The sequence below is a fragment of the Triticum urartu genome, chromosome 7A, assembly GCF_056163025.1.
Source record: "Triticum urartu cultivar PI428250 chromosome 7A, HENAU_Tu73, whole genome shotgun sequence".
Classification (NCBI taxonomy): Eukaryota; Viridiplantae; Streptophyta; class Magnoliopsida; order Poales; family Poaceae; genus Triticum; species Triticum urartu.
In genome coordinates this window covers 222,341,649-222,355,479 of record NC_141879.1, presented here as the reverse complement: position 1 = coordinate 222,355,479, position 13,831 = coordinate 222,341,649, and positions in this window count along the sequence as shown.

Below are 13,831 nucleotides of genomic sequence, written 5' to 3'. Positions count from 1 at the left end.
AAACTCTTTGTACTCCCTATGTTCCTTTTTACTTTGCACATTGTGAAAGTGCATACTTTTTTCTATAAGATTGGTCAAAGTAGAGATACTTTGACTGCAGACAAAACTTGTATGCAGACTAGAAAGGACCGAAGGGAGTACATGTGAAACTGCTGCAAACAAGGTGATCACCCTGGGAATAATGCTAGTACGTATTGTTTTGCATGTTCATCCAATGCCAGTGATACAAGAATTCAAACTAATCGAAATAAATTCATTCATACACGGTCAGATTTCATATAAACATGCCGGATTTCATTACATTTCATACATTCTTCAACTAAAAAGGGGTGCACTGGATGTATAATTAATTAACCGAAGCTACCCACCTGTGTCCGGCCGAGCCGGACAGAAGCTTTAGTGACTTAACTGCAGGTGCAGTTGCGTAACTGACATGTGGCCCAGATGCCTGTTGGGCCCACGTGTCAGTCAACCAACTGCACCAGCAGTTAAGTAGAAGCAGCGTCCTTCTCCAACATAGCTCTCCGACTCCATATCACCGCCAAGAAGCTAACCAGCCGTTAGTGGTCAACCCGCCTAGCTTGTCATAGCGATTAGGGCAACTAGGAGCCCAATGATCAGGATCCCCACATGAAAAACACCTTTGTTCTTGTCATTCTTCTTCTTGAAGTTCGTGTGTTGCACAACCTTGTTCTTCCCATCAAAATTTTCTTTACCATCAAACTTGCCCTTGTTCTTGAACTTGTGGGGCTCTAAGTTCTTCTTCTGTACCAGATTGGCACTAGATCCTCCCTCAATTCCTCGAGCATGTGTGTCCTTTGCTCTCGCCTTTTCTTCCACATCAAGATTGCCAATGAGATCCACGAAGGAGGAAGCTTAGTGATGATACCTCCGGCAACAAACTTGTCCGGTAGCATACAACTGAAGTGCTCAAGTTCTCTAGCAAATGACTGTATCTCATGAGCTTGCTTAACCACGGAGCGCTCTTCAATCATCCTGTAATCATAGAATTGCTCCATGATGTACAGCTCAGTGCCAGCAACCGAAGGGTAGCAGCGGTGGCCTTACTTGGACCCGAGCGGCGGCGACCTACCATGTTCTACTCTCCCACATTTTTTATGTGGCGCGGCCTCGTTGGCAGTGGGGCGGGGCCTCAGCGGAGCCGGCGATGTCCTCTGTCTCGTTGCCGGCGGGCGGCGCCTCAGCGGAGCGGGGGAAATGCTCCCCCTCATTGCTGGCAGGGTGGGGCCTCGGTGGAGCCAACAGTGTCCTCTGCCTCGTTGTTGGCGCCACGGGGCCTCGGCAGAGCAGGGCCTCGTCGATGCCAGCGGAGCAGGGACTCGTCGGAACTGGCATTGTCCTCTGCCTCGTCCTTGGTCTCGCCAAACAGCGCCTCACCCGCTTCATCGCCCTCTTTGTAGGTGGCCGCAGCCTCCGCCACCCGCATGCGGTACCACCAGCGCTCGAGGCGGCCCTCGCGGGCGGAGTGGTACGAGTTGAGCAGCGCCTCCTACTCCGCCCGCTCCGCGGCGATCTGCTCCTCCGCCTGCAGGTGCTCCTGGAGGAGATGGTGGTTGTAGGCGGCGTCGGCTTGCGCCTCCCAGAACTGCTCCTCACGATTCTGCCTCACCGTGTCCATATATTGGGCATGGGCCTCGACGATGGTCATGGTGTAATGCACTGGAAAGGATGGCGCGGAGGAGGGGGTTGGCGCCGGATCATCGACTACCATGTTCTCCATTGGGATGTTGTTGTCCTCTGGCTGCCTGCCGGCCAGCCAGTCGGCAGCAATGGCTGCCATCTCCTTGTCGTCCATCGTCCGCCTGTTTCGAAGAGCGCTGGAGTGCGAGGAAGCCATGGTGGGCATTAGTGGTGTGGATAGGAGAAAGGGAACGGATGCAGATGACTGCGGCTGTGGTCGGTGCAGCAGTTTATATAGCAATGGTGGGCGGCGGAGGGACGGACGTGTGGCGCCAGAGTAGCTGCCTCAGCAACCGCGTATCATTAATGTGGGCGACAGAAGGACGGACGGACAGCACTTGTGTCATTTGAAGGCGGAGCAACCGCCTGCACCGGGAAGCGGGGCGGGCGGCGCTGACCGTTTCAGGCGGAAAGCGCGCGCGGGCGAGGGAGGCGGTCTAGGTGGGCCAGGGCAGTCAGACTCGTGCTTGGCAGCGGGTCGGTCCAGCAGCCGGACATGCTGGCTTGCCAGCTAGCTCGCCGAGCTGAGCGACGACAATCAGACAATGGACGTAGCTTCCGACGAGGAGCCGGCGCCACTGTCCAAGCCGGTTCATGCCGTGTTCACCATAGAGCAGGTGCGGCCGCACTTTGATGCCCTAATGGCGGAAGAGCTACCAGCGCAGGAGGACTTGTGCTGCAACCTCCGTCTCCTCAACGAGCACCGGTGAATAAGCGAATGACAATGCCATCGCGGACATGTGGCCCTATGATCCTGGCTTCCCGAATGAGCAGTAGGCGCTGTATTAGACCATCCGTAGGGCCCGCAAGGCCCTCCCCATCGTCCTTTGAGTTGTTGCGCTCGTCGTGGCGCCGCCATCTCGTGTTGTCAACATGGTCAACGGACATGAGGATGAGGAGATGACTTTACTTGGAGAGGATGACAGTGGGGACCCACCAGGGCCATAGCCGCATGTACGCAAGTGCCTCCTTATTAGTATATAAAACTATATTTTTTTTCTTCCTCCTGGTTTCCTGACATCACAGTCCCACACCATTGTCAACCTATGTAGTCAATAAACGAGAGAATTGCACAAGAAGCGGCCGACAGCTGGGACCAAGCAGCTCGAGCAGTATTTGTGTTTTTGAGGTGTGAGCACTGCAGAGTTTTTCTTGAGCGATGTTTAGCCCATATATTAATTTTTCTCCTCTGAACAACAACGAAAACATCGCTGCAGGTATTAACTGGGTGGGCTGTGGCCCGTCTAGCCCAGGCCAGATATCCAGCCCAGATCTTAATTTTTTTTCAAGCTGAAAATGGCTAGCCCAACTATACTTTTTTTATGAATACCCAGGCAAGGTCAGTTGTTATTCTCCGCCCCGCTGGGCTGCAAATCTTTCCTAGGAGGGATGCATTAGGCTTAACAAGAAAATGGGCTTTAAGAAATAATAAATGGGACGTAATTATAAAAACTGGGCAGTAACTATAAAAAATGCACCAAACACGTAATTACTTTATAAAATATTATTTTTGGATATTGAAAATTTTAATTTCATTAATTTTTGCAAGCGCAATGTTTCATTGGATTTTTACGTAATATAAATTCATACTGAAATTGTATTTAATCTAACTAGAAATTTCAGGATAAAATATTTCGGATCCCATCAAAATGTGGGAAATTTTATTGAATTCTGTTTTGAACGGTTGGTTGAAATGGGTTGTACTTTTAACAAACTGTAAATGGGCTGTAGTAAATTCCATTAGAATTCAAAAATTGGCCGCGCATTCTTACAAATCTCAAATGGGCTATAAGTTCTCTACCACACACTACTACCTCTTGAGCACTGCGTTGGTTTTCCCTTGAAGAGGAAAGGGTGATGCAGCAAAGTAGCGTAAGTATTTCCCTCAGTTTTTGAGAGCCAAGGTATCAATCCAGTAGGAGGCTACGCGCGAGTCCCTCGTACCTGCACAAAACAAATAACTCCTCGCAACCAACGTGATAAGGGGTTGTCAATCCCTTCATGGTCACTTACGAGAGTGAGATCTGATAGATATGATAGGATAATATTTTTGGTATTTTTGTGATAAAGATGCAAAGTAAAATAAAAGGCAATTAAAATAACTAAGTGTTGGAAGATTAATATGATGAAGATAGACCCGGGGGCTATAGGTTTCACTAGTGGCTTCTCTCAAGAGCATAAGTATTTTACGGTGGGTGAACGAATTACTGTTGAGCAATTGACAAGATTGAGCATAGTTATGAGAATATCTAGGTATGATCATGTATATAGGCATCACGTCCGAGACAAGTAGACCGACTCCTGCCTGCATCTACTACTATTACTCCACTCATCGACCGCTATCCAGCATGCATCTACAGTATTAAGTTCATGAAAACAGAGTAACGCCTTAAGCAAGATGACATGATGTAGAGGGATAAATTCATGCAATATGATAAAAAACCCATCTTGTTATCCTCGATGGCAACAATACAATACGTGCCTTGCTGCCCCTACTGTCACTAGGAAAGGACACCGCAAGATTCAACCCAAAGCTAAGCACTTCTCCCATTGCAAGAAAGATCAATCTAGTAGGCCAAACCAAACTGATATTTCGAAGATACTTGCAAAAATAACCAATCATACATAAAAGAATTCAGAGAAGATTCAAATATTGTTCATAGATATTCTTGATCATAAACCCACAATTCATCGGTCTCAACAAACACACCACAAAAACAAGATTACATCGAATAGATCTCCACAAGAGAGGGGGAGAACATTGTATTGAGATCCAAAAAGAGGGAAGAAGTCATCTAGCTAATAACTATGGACACGAAGGTCTGAGGTAAACTACTCACACTTCATCGGAGAGGCTATGGTGTTGATGTAGAAGCCCTCCGTGATGGATGCCCCCTCCGGCGGAGCTCCGGAACAGGCCCCAAGATGGGATCTCATGGATACAGAAGGTTGCGGTGGTGGAATTAGGTTTTTGGCTCCGTATCTGATCGTTTGGGGGTACGTAGGTATATATAGGAGGAAGGAGTATGTCGGTGGAGCAACAGGGGGCCCACGAGGGTGGAGGGCGTGCCTGGGAGGGGGGGGGGTAGGCGCCTCCCTACCTCGTGGCTTCCTCCTTTATTTCTTGACGTAGGGTCCAAATCTCCTGGGTCATGTTCGTTCCAAAAATCACGTTCCTGAAGGTTTCATTCCGTTTGGACTCCATTTGATATTCCTTTACTTCGAAACCCTAAAATAGGCAAAAAATAGCAACTCTGGGCTGGGCTCTGGTTAATAGGTTAGTCCAAAAAATAATATAAAAGTGGATAATAAATCCCAATAATGTCCAAAGCAGTAGATAATATAGCATGGAGCAATAAAAAATTATAGATACGTTGGAGACGTATCAAGCATCCCCAAGCTTAATTCCTGCTCGTCCTCGGGTAGGTAAATGATAAAAAGGATAATTTTTGATGCGGAGTGCTACTTGGCATAATTTCAATGTAATTCTTCTTAATTGTGGTATGAATATTCAGATCCAAAAGATTCAAGATAAAAGTTCATATTGACATAAAAATAATAATACTTCAAGCATACTAACTAAGCAATTATGTTTTCTCAAAATAACATGGCCAAAGAAAGTTCATCCCTACAATATCATATAGTTTAGTCATGCTCCATTTTCATCACACAAGAATGCTCTCATCATGCACAACCATGATGACAAGCCAAGCAATTGTTTCATACTTTAGTAATCTCAAACCTATAAACTTTCACGCAATATATGAGCACGAGCCATGGACATAGCACTATGGGTGGAATAGAATATGATGATGGGTGTTATGTGGAGAAGACAAAAAGGAGAAAGTCTCACATCAATGAGGCTAATCAATGGGCTATGGAGATGCCCATCGATTGATGTTAATGCAAGGAGTAGGGATTGCCATGCAACGGATGCACTAGAGCTATAAATGTATGAAAGCTCAACAAAAGAAACTAAGTGGGTGTGCATCCAACTTGCTTGCTCATGAAGACCTAGGTCACTTGAGGAGGCCCATTGTTGGAATATACAAGCCAAGTTCTATAATGAAAAATTCCCACTAGTATATGAAAGTGACAAAACAAGAGACTCTCTATCATGAAGATTATGGTGCTACTTTGAAGCACAAGTGTGGCAAAGGATAGTAGCATTGTCCCTTCTCTCTTTTTCTCTCTTTTTTTGGGCCTTCTCTTTTTTATGGCCTTTATCTTTTTTTTAATTCCTCACTTGGGACAATGATCTAGAAAATGATGATCATCACACTTCTATTTATTTACAACTCAATGATTACAACTCGATACTAGAACAAAAGATGACTCTATATGAATGCCTCTGGTGGTGTACCGGGATATGCAATGAACCAAGAGTGACATGTATGAAAGAATTATGAATGGTGGCTTTGCCACAAATACTATGTCAACTACATGATCATGCTAAGCAATATGACAATGATGAATGTGCCATGATAAACGGAATGGTGGAAAGTTGCATGTCAATATATCTTGGAATGGTTATGGAAATGCCATAATAGGTAGGTATGGTGGCTGTTTTGAGGAAGATATAAGGAGGTTTATGTATTAAAGAGCGTATCATATCACGGGGTTTGGATGCACCGGCGAAGTTTGCACCAACTCTCAATGTGAGAAAGGGCAATGCACGGTACCGAAGAGGCTAGCAATGATGGAAGGGTGAGAGTGCGTATAATCCATGGACTCAACATTAGTCATAAAGAACTCACATACTTATTGCAAAAATCTACAAGTCATCAAAAACCAAGCACTACATGCATGCACCTAGGGGGATAGATTGGTAAGAAAAGACCATCGTTCGTCCCCGACCGCCACTCATAAGGAGGACAATCAAAGAACACCTCATGTTTCAAATTTGTTACATAACGTTTACCATACGTGCATTCTGTGGGACTTGCAAACTTAAACACAAGCATTTCTCAAATTCACAACTACTCAACTAGCACGACTTTGATATTATTACCTCCATATCTCAAAACAATCATCAAGCATCAAACTTCTCTTAGTATTCAAAACACTCATAAGAAAGTTTTTTTACTAATCTTGAATACCTAGCATATTAGGATTATTTAAGCAAATTACTATGCTATTTAAGACTCTCAAAATAATCTAAGTGAAGCATGAGAGATCAATAGTTTCTATAAAACAAATCCACCACCGTGCTCTAAAAGATATAAGTGAAGTACTAGAGCAAAACTATATAACTCAAAAGATATAAGTGAAGCACATAGAGTATTCTAACAAATTACAAATCATGTATGGCTCTCTCAAAAGGTGTGTACACCAAGGATTATTGTGGTATACTAAAAAGCAAAGACTCAAATCATACAAGACGCTCCAAGCAAAACACATATCATGTGGTGAATAAAAATATAGCTCCAAGTAAAGTTACCGATAGAAGTAGACGAAAGAGGGGATGCCTTTCGGGGCATCCCCAAGCTTTGGCTTTTAGGTGTCCTTAGATTATCTTGGGGGTGCCATGGGCATCCCCAAGCTTAGGCTCTTGCCACTCCTTGTTCCATAATCCATCAAATCTTTACCCAAAACTTGAAAACTTCACAACACAAAACTTAAAGTAGAAAATCTCGTGAGCTCCGTTAGCGAAAGAAAAAAAAAGACCACTTCAAGGTACTGTAATGAACTCATTATTTATTTATATTGGTGTTAAACCTACTGTATTCCAACTTCTATATGGTTTATAAACTATTTTACTGGCCATAGATTCATCAAAATAAGCAAACAACACACGAAAAACAGAATCTGTCAAAAACAGAACAGTCTTCAGTAATCTGTAGCTAGCGCAACATCTGGAACCCCAAAAATTCTAAAATAAATTTCTGGACTTGAGTAATTTATCTATTAATCATCTTCAAAAATAATTAACTAAATATCACTTTCCAAATAAAAATGGCAGCAGTTCTCGTGAGCGCTAAAGTTTCTGTTTTTTACAGCAAGATATCAAGACTTTCCCCAAGTTTTCCCAACGGTTCTACTTGGCACAAACAGTAATTAAACAAAAAAACACAACCAAAATAGAGGCTAGGTAAATTATTTATTACTAAACAGGAGCAAAAAGCAAGGAATAAAAATAAAATTGGGTTGCCTCCCAACAAGCGATATCGTTTGACGCCACTAGCTAGGCATAAAAACCAAGGATAGATCTAGGTATTGCCATCTTTGCTAGGCAATTCTTCAATGAGACATCTATTATCCTTAGAAATTTCTTTATTTTTAGTTACTATCAAACTTTTAGGCACAAGATCAAAAAATTCATTTGTAACAAATGGTTCCTTAATGATAGCAACAAGATTGGGATGAATACTTATAGATTTGAGATCCGCAGTTTCCTTACTAGAGGATTCACCCTTATTTTTAGGAACATACATAAGCTTGGAGATTTTAGTAGGAGGACTTGGAGTATTCTTTACGGAAGAAAAAGCGGTTCCCAAGTTGGTAATGATATCTTCAAGTTTATCGATCCTAGTGGAATCATGATTTATTTTCTCATTAACTATGGGTTCCTTCTCTTTAATATTTTTCAAAGTGACTCCTACTTTAGATCCATATTAAGAGATTCAGTTGTGGATCTTTTTATCCAAATTTTCAATTAACTCTATGATAGCAACCTTATTTTCAATAGTTTCGAGCCTTTGCATTACATGCTCCAAAGTTAATACAGTTTCATTAACCAAAAGAGGGGGTGAGCCAAAGAAATCTATCATAGCATTATAAGAATCAAAAGTATGGCTACCTAAGAAATTCCCTCCGGTAATGGTATCAAGGATATATCTATACCAAGGATTAGCACCTACATAAAAATTGCGGAGAAGAACGGAAGTAGATTGCTTCCTGGTAGATCTATTTTGAGCATTGCAAATTCTATACCAAGCATCTTTTAGATTTTCTCCCTCCCTTTGTTTAAAATTTAGAACTTCATTCTCGGGAGATAACGGAGAAGATAGAGGACTCGCCATAACGACAAGCAAACGGAAAAGAGGCGAACAGAGAAAGAGAGGGAGGATAGAGAGAGATGCGAATAAAACGGCAAGGGTGAAGTGGGGGAGAGGAAAACGAGAGGCAAATGGCAAATAATTTAATGCGGGAGATAAGGGTATGTGATGGGTACTTGGTATGTTGACTTTTGCGTAGACTCCCCGACAACGGTGCTAGAAATCCTTCTTGCTACCTCTTGAGCACTGCATTGGTTTTCCCTTGAAGAGGAAAGGGTGATGCAGCAAAGTAGCGTAAGTATTTCCCTCAGTTTTTGAGAACCAAGGTATCAGTCCAGTAGGAGGCTACGTGCGAGTCCCTTGTACCTGCACAAAACAAATAACTCCTCGCAACCAACGCGATAAGGGGTTGTCAATCCCTTCACAGTCACTTACGAGAGTGAGATCTGATAGATATGATAGGATAATATTTTTGGTATTTTTGTGATAAAGATGCAAAGTAAAATAAAAGGCAATGAAAATAACTAAGTGTTGGAAGATTAATATGATGAAGATAGACCCGGGGCCATAGGTTTCACTAGTGGCTTCTCTCAAGAGCATAAGTATTTTACGGTGGGTGAACGAATTACTGTTGAGCAGTTGACAGAATTGAGCATAGTTATGAGAATATCTAGGTATGATCATGTATATAGGCATCACGTCCGAGACAAGTAGACCGACTCCTGCCTGCATCTACTACTATTAGTCCACTCATCGACCGCTATCCAGCATGCATCTAGAGTATTAAGTTCATGAAAACAGAGTAACGCCTTAAGCAAGATGACATGATGTAGAGGGATAAATTCATGCAATATGATAAAACCCCATCTTGTTATCCTCGATGGCAACAATACAATACGTGCCTTGCTGCCCCTACTGTCACTGGGAAAGGACACCGCAAGATTGAACCCAAAGCTAAGCACTTCTCCCATTGCAAGAAAGATCAATCTAGTAGGCCAAACCAAACTGATAATTCAAAGAGACTTGCAAAGATAACCAATCATACATAAAAGAATTCAGAGAAGATTCAAGTATTGTTCATAGATAATCTTGATCATAAACCCACAATTCATCGGTCTCAACAAACACACCGCAAAAAGAAGATTACATCGAATAGATCTCCACAAGAGAGGGGGAGAACATTGTATTGAGATCCAAAAAGAGAGAAGAAGCCATCTAGCTAATAACTATGGACCCGAAGGTCTGAGGTAAACTACTCACACTTCATCAGAGAGGCTATGGTGTTGATGTAGAAGCCCTCCGTGATGGATGCCCCCTCCGGCGGAGCTCCGGAACAGGCCCCAAGATGGGATCTCGTGGATATATAAGGTTTCGGCGGTGGAATTAGGTTTTTGGCTCCGTATCTGATCGTTTGGGGGTACGTAGGTATATATAGGAGGAAGGAGTACGTCGGTGGAGCAACAGGGGCCCACGAGGGTGGAGGGCGCGCCTGGGGGGGGGGGGTAGGCGCGCCCCCTACCTCGTGGCTTCCTCCTTTATTTCTTGACATAGGGTCCAAGTCTCCTAGGTCTTGTTCGTTCCAAAAATCACATTCCCGAAGGTTTCATTCCGTTTGGACTCGGTTTGATATTCCTTTTCTTCGAAACCCTAAAATAGGCAAAAAAACAGCAATTCTGGGCTGGGCCTCCGGTTTAGGTTAGTCCAAAAAATAATATAGAAGTGGATAATAAAGCCCAATAATGTCCAAAACAGTAGATAATATAGCATGGTGCAATAAAAAATTATAGATATGTTGGAGACGTATCACACACTTGTGGCCTTACTAAGTTGACGTGTCCCCTAAAAAAAGAGAGTTGACGCGTATGCAAGGCTTTGTCAACTTATAGTCAACGCATGGTTCTAGCAGCAGTGGCCGTTGGATGTCCATCCAACGGATGCCGTGCTTCTTCTTCAATCTCGGATATTCTAGCTTCACCCGCCCAAAAAATGATTCCTCCCCCTGACATCTGGGGTGCACCGTTTCGGAAGCTGACCTATGGGCCTACTAACTTGATGCGTACCAAGGGCTTTGTCAACTTAGTCAATATGCACGATTCTAGCTCCAGTGACCGTACGATGTCCATCCAGCGGTCGTAGTGCTTCTTCAAGCTCTGGTCTTCTTGCTCCAGCCGCCCAAACCAGCACCGGTCGTGCCTCGTGCTCCTGCCTCCCGTGGCCAGCTGCGATGCGTCGGAGACCTCACCGCCCCCTACAACTCCCACCGCTGGCCAGGCCATCCCTCTACTCACCCACACCCCCTGTTATTCTGCAGCGACGGCAGCCTCACACCGCAGCGAACTAGTGAACCCTCATACTCCTCTACGCATGGGCATCCACTGTCGCGTCTTCCCCGGCTCCGCGTCATCCCCTTCCTAGGCCTCGCCGTCGTCCACCGCCCTGGTGCTCTCGGCGTGGCGTGGTCAACGTGGTCAAGGAACGGCTTCCATAGGACATGGACTGTACGTGGAGAGGTAGACAGCTGGGTCCACGACCGCAGCAAGGAAGTGCTTCCTTATTACGTGCAAAATAATTATTCCTCCACCTGACAGCAGGGACCCACCGGACGGGCCACCGTACTTCGCAAAAAAATGTTTCCCCCTGACTGCTAGGACCCACCAGCTACATCTTCGCACATAAGGAAGTGCATCTGGGCAAAAAAACGATTCACCCCCTGACTGCTGGAACCCACCAGCTACATCTTCGCACGCAAGGAAGTGCGTGATAGTCGGGACCCACCTAGTCGAAGCGTACGTAGCGTTGTCATTCTGGTCGCGAACGTGTACGTACATACTGGTCAATGTAGAGGCACGCATGTGTCATAGTAGAGGCGCGCATGTAGCATGTACACATACGTACAATGGCCAGTGTGCAAGAAAGAAAATACGGCCACGTATGTACATACGGGCGGGGTCTCGAACGCCTACTCGCGCATACGTATGACCAGGGCTCATGTACATGGCTGGGTCGGAACGGAGAAACTACGTCGTCGTCGTGTTCATGGGGAGCCAACCGGCTGGGTCGGAATGGAATGCGTCATCGTGTTCATCGGGAGGGCTTGGACGGAACAACCGATGGAAATGAGGCCTGGCGTATCACAGAACGGAGGAAACGGCCTTGTGTTCGACCGGCCACGTTCGAAACGGGATCCTGTTCATCGTGAGGGGTTTGGCGTACCACAAAACGGAGGAAACGGACCTCCTACGTTCGAAACGGGGTCCTGTTGACCGGGAGGGGTGTGGCGTACCCCAGAACGGAGGAAACAGACTTGTGTTGGAGCGCTACGGTCGAAACGGGGGTCCTGTTCATCGGGAGGGGTGTGGCGTACCGCAAAACGGGACTCCACGGGATACTGTTCATCTCCACTGTCGACCCCCTCCAGCCTCCACGGGCTACTTTTCATCCACCGTCGACCTCCTCCAGCCTCCACCTGCGATTGTTCATCCACGGGCTCTTGTTCATCCAGTCTCCACCACGTGCTACTCCACCAGCTACTGTTCAACTAGCTCTCTCCACGGGCTCCTGTTCATCCAGCCTCCGCCGCGCGCTACTCCACCGGCTACTGTTCAACTAGCCCTCTCCACGGGCTCCTGTTCAACCACCCCTCCACGGGCCACTGTTCATCCAGCCCTCCACCGTCTACTGTTCATCCAGCCCTCCACGGGGTGGTCCTGTTCATCCAGCCCCAACCGGCTCGATCGATTGGGGTCATGTTCATCCAGAGGCAACACCACGGGGTCCTGTTCATCCACCCCCACCGGGAACTGTTCATCCAACCCCCCCAACAAAGCTCACTGTTCATCCAGAGACAGCATCCATCAGTTTCAGTTAGCAGCAGTAGCGAAGGAATCGCTCGATCCGGTTTAGTTAACAGCCATCGATCGATCGCTCGGGTTCAGTAACGCGTAGCCTGCAGTGCAATTGCTCGGGTTCAGTAGGCGAACGCCTCGCTCGGGTTCAGTTAGAGCACAACGCCTCGCACCCACGCGCGTGTGTGTACGAGAGAAACGAGCAAACCTCGTGCATCGCTCGGCCCCGACCACCCACCGTAACTGAGAACACCCCGATATTTTCCTCGCCCTCGCTTCTACCATGGTTTTTCCGTCATGGACGGCCCAAAGAATGTCATGCAGCTGCGTCTCCGGCCCGCCTAGGACGAAAAGCCCATTTTCTGTCATGATTTTTTGTCATAGAAGTAGGAGCCCACCACATCTATGATGATACCGGGTTTTGTCACAATTATCGCCATAGAAGTGTCATAAGCATGACATATGTTTTTTCAATTGGCCCAAAATGTCACGGATGTGTCTTTTTTGTAGTGAATGTTCATAAATTTGGCGAAAAATGACGCGGGAGAGGGTCAGAACATGAACACTCTTGCATGTGGACCAAATTTATGTATGAAAAGAGTAGTTTGATGTTCAAATACCAAATGCAACTTTGATGTGGCACCTATCCCGCAAAGCGCATGATATTGCTTGCCCCCCTCATGTCGGCACGAAGAGAATCCTAAGCTATGAATGCGTGCCCCCCCAACCGAGGTTCACCTAGCAAAGTGCGAAGTAGCTAGCAGCCCCCCCTCGTGTTGGCATGAATGGGAATTCTAAGCTATGAATGCATGCCCCCCAACCGAGGTTCACCTAGCAAAGTGCGAAGTAGCAGCCCACCTGATAACCCACAAGTATAGGGGATCACAACAGTTTTCAAGGGTAGAGTATCCAACCCAAATTTATAGATTTGACACAAAGGGAGCCAAAAAATATTTGAAGGTATTAGAAGCTGAGTTGTCAATTCAACCACACCTGGAGATTAATTATCTACAACAATATGATCAGTAGCAAAGTAGTTTGATAGTTTTGATAGTAGTGACAGTAGCAACAGTAACAATAACAGTGGTAGCAGTAGTTTGTAGCAAGTGTAACAGTGATGATAGCAGTAGTAACGCAGCAAAATCAATAAGGATAAATTCGTAGGCATTGGATCGGTGACTTGTTGGATGATATTCATCAGGAGATAGTTATAACCTAGGGCGATACAGCACTAGCTCCAGTTCATCGATATAATGTAGGCATGTATTCCTTAAATAGTCATACGTG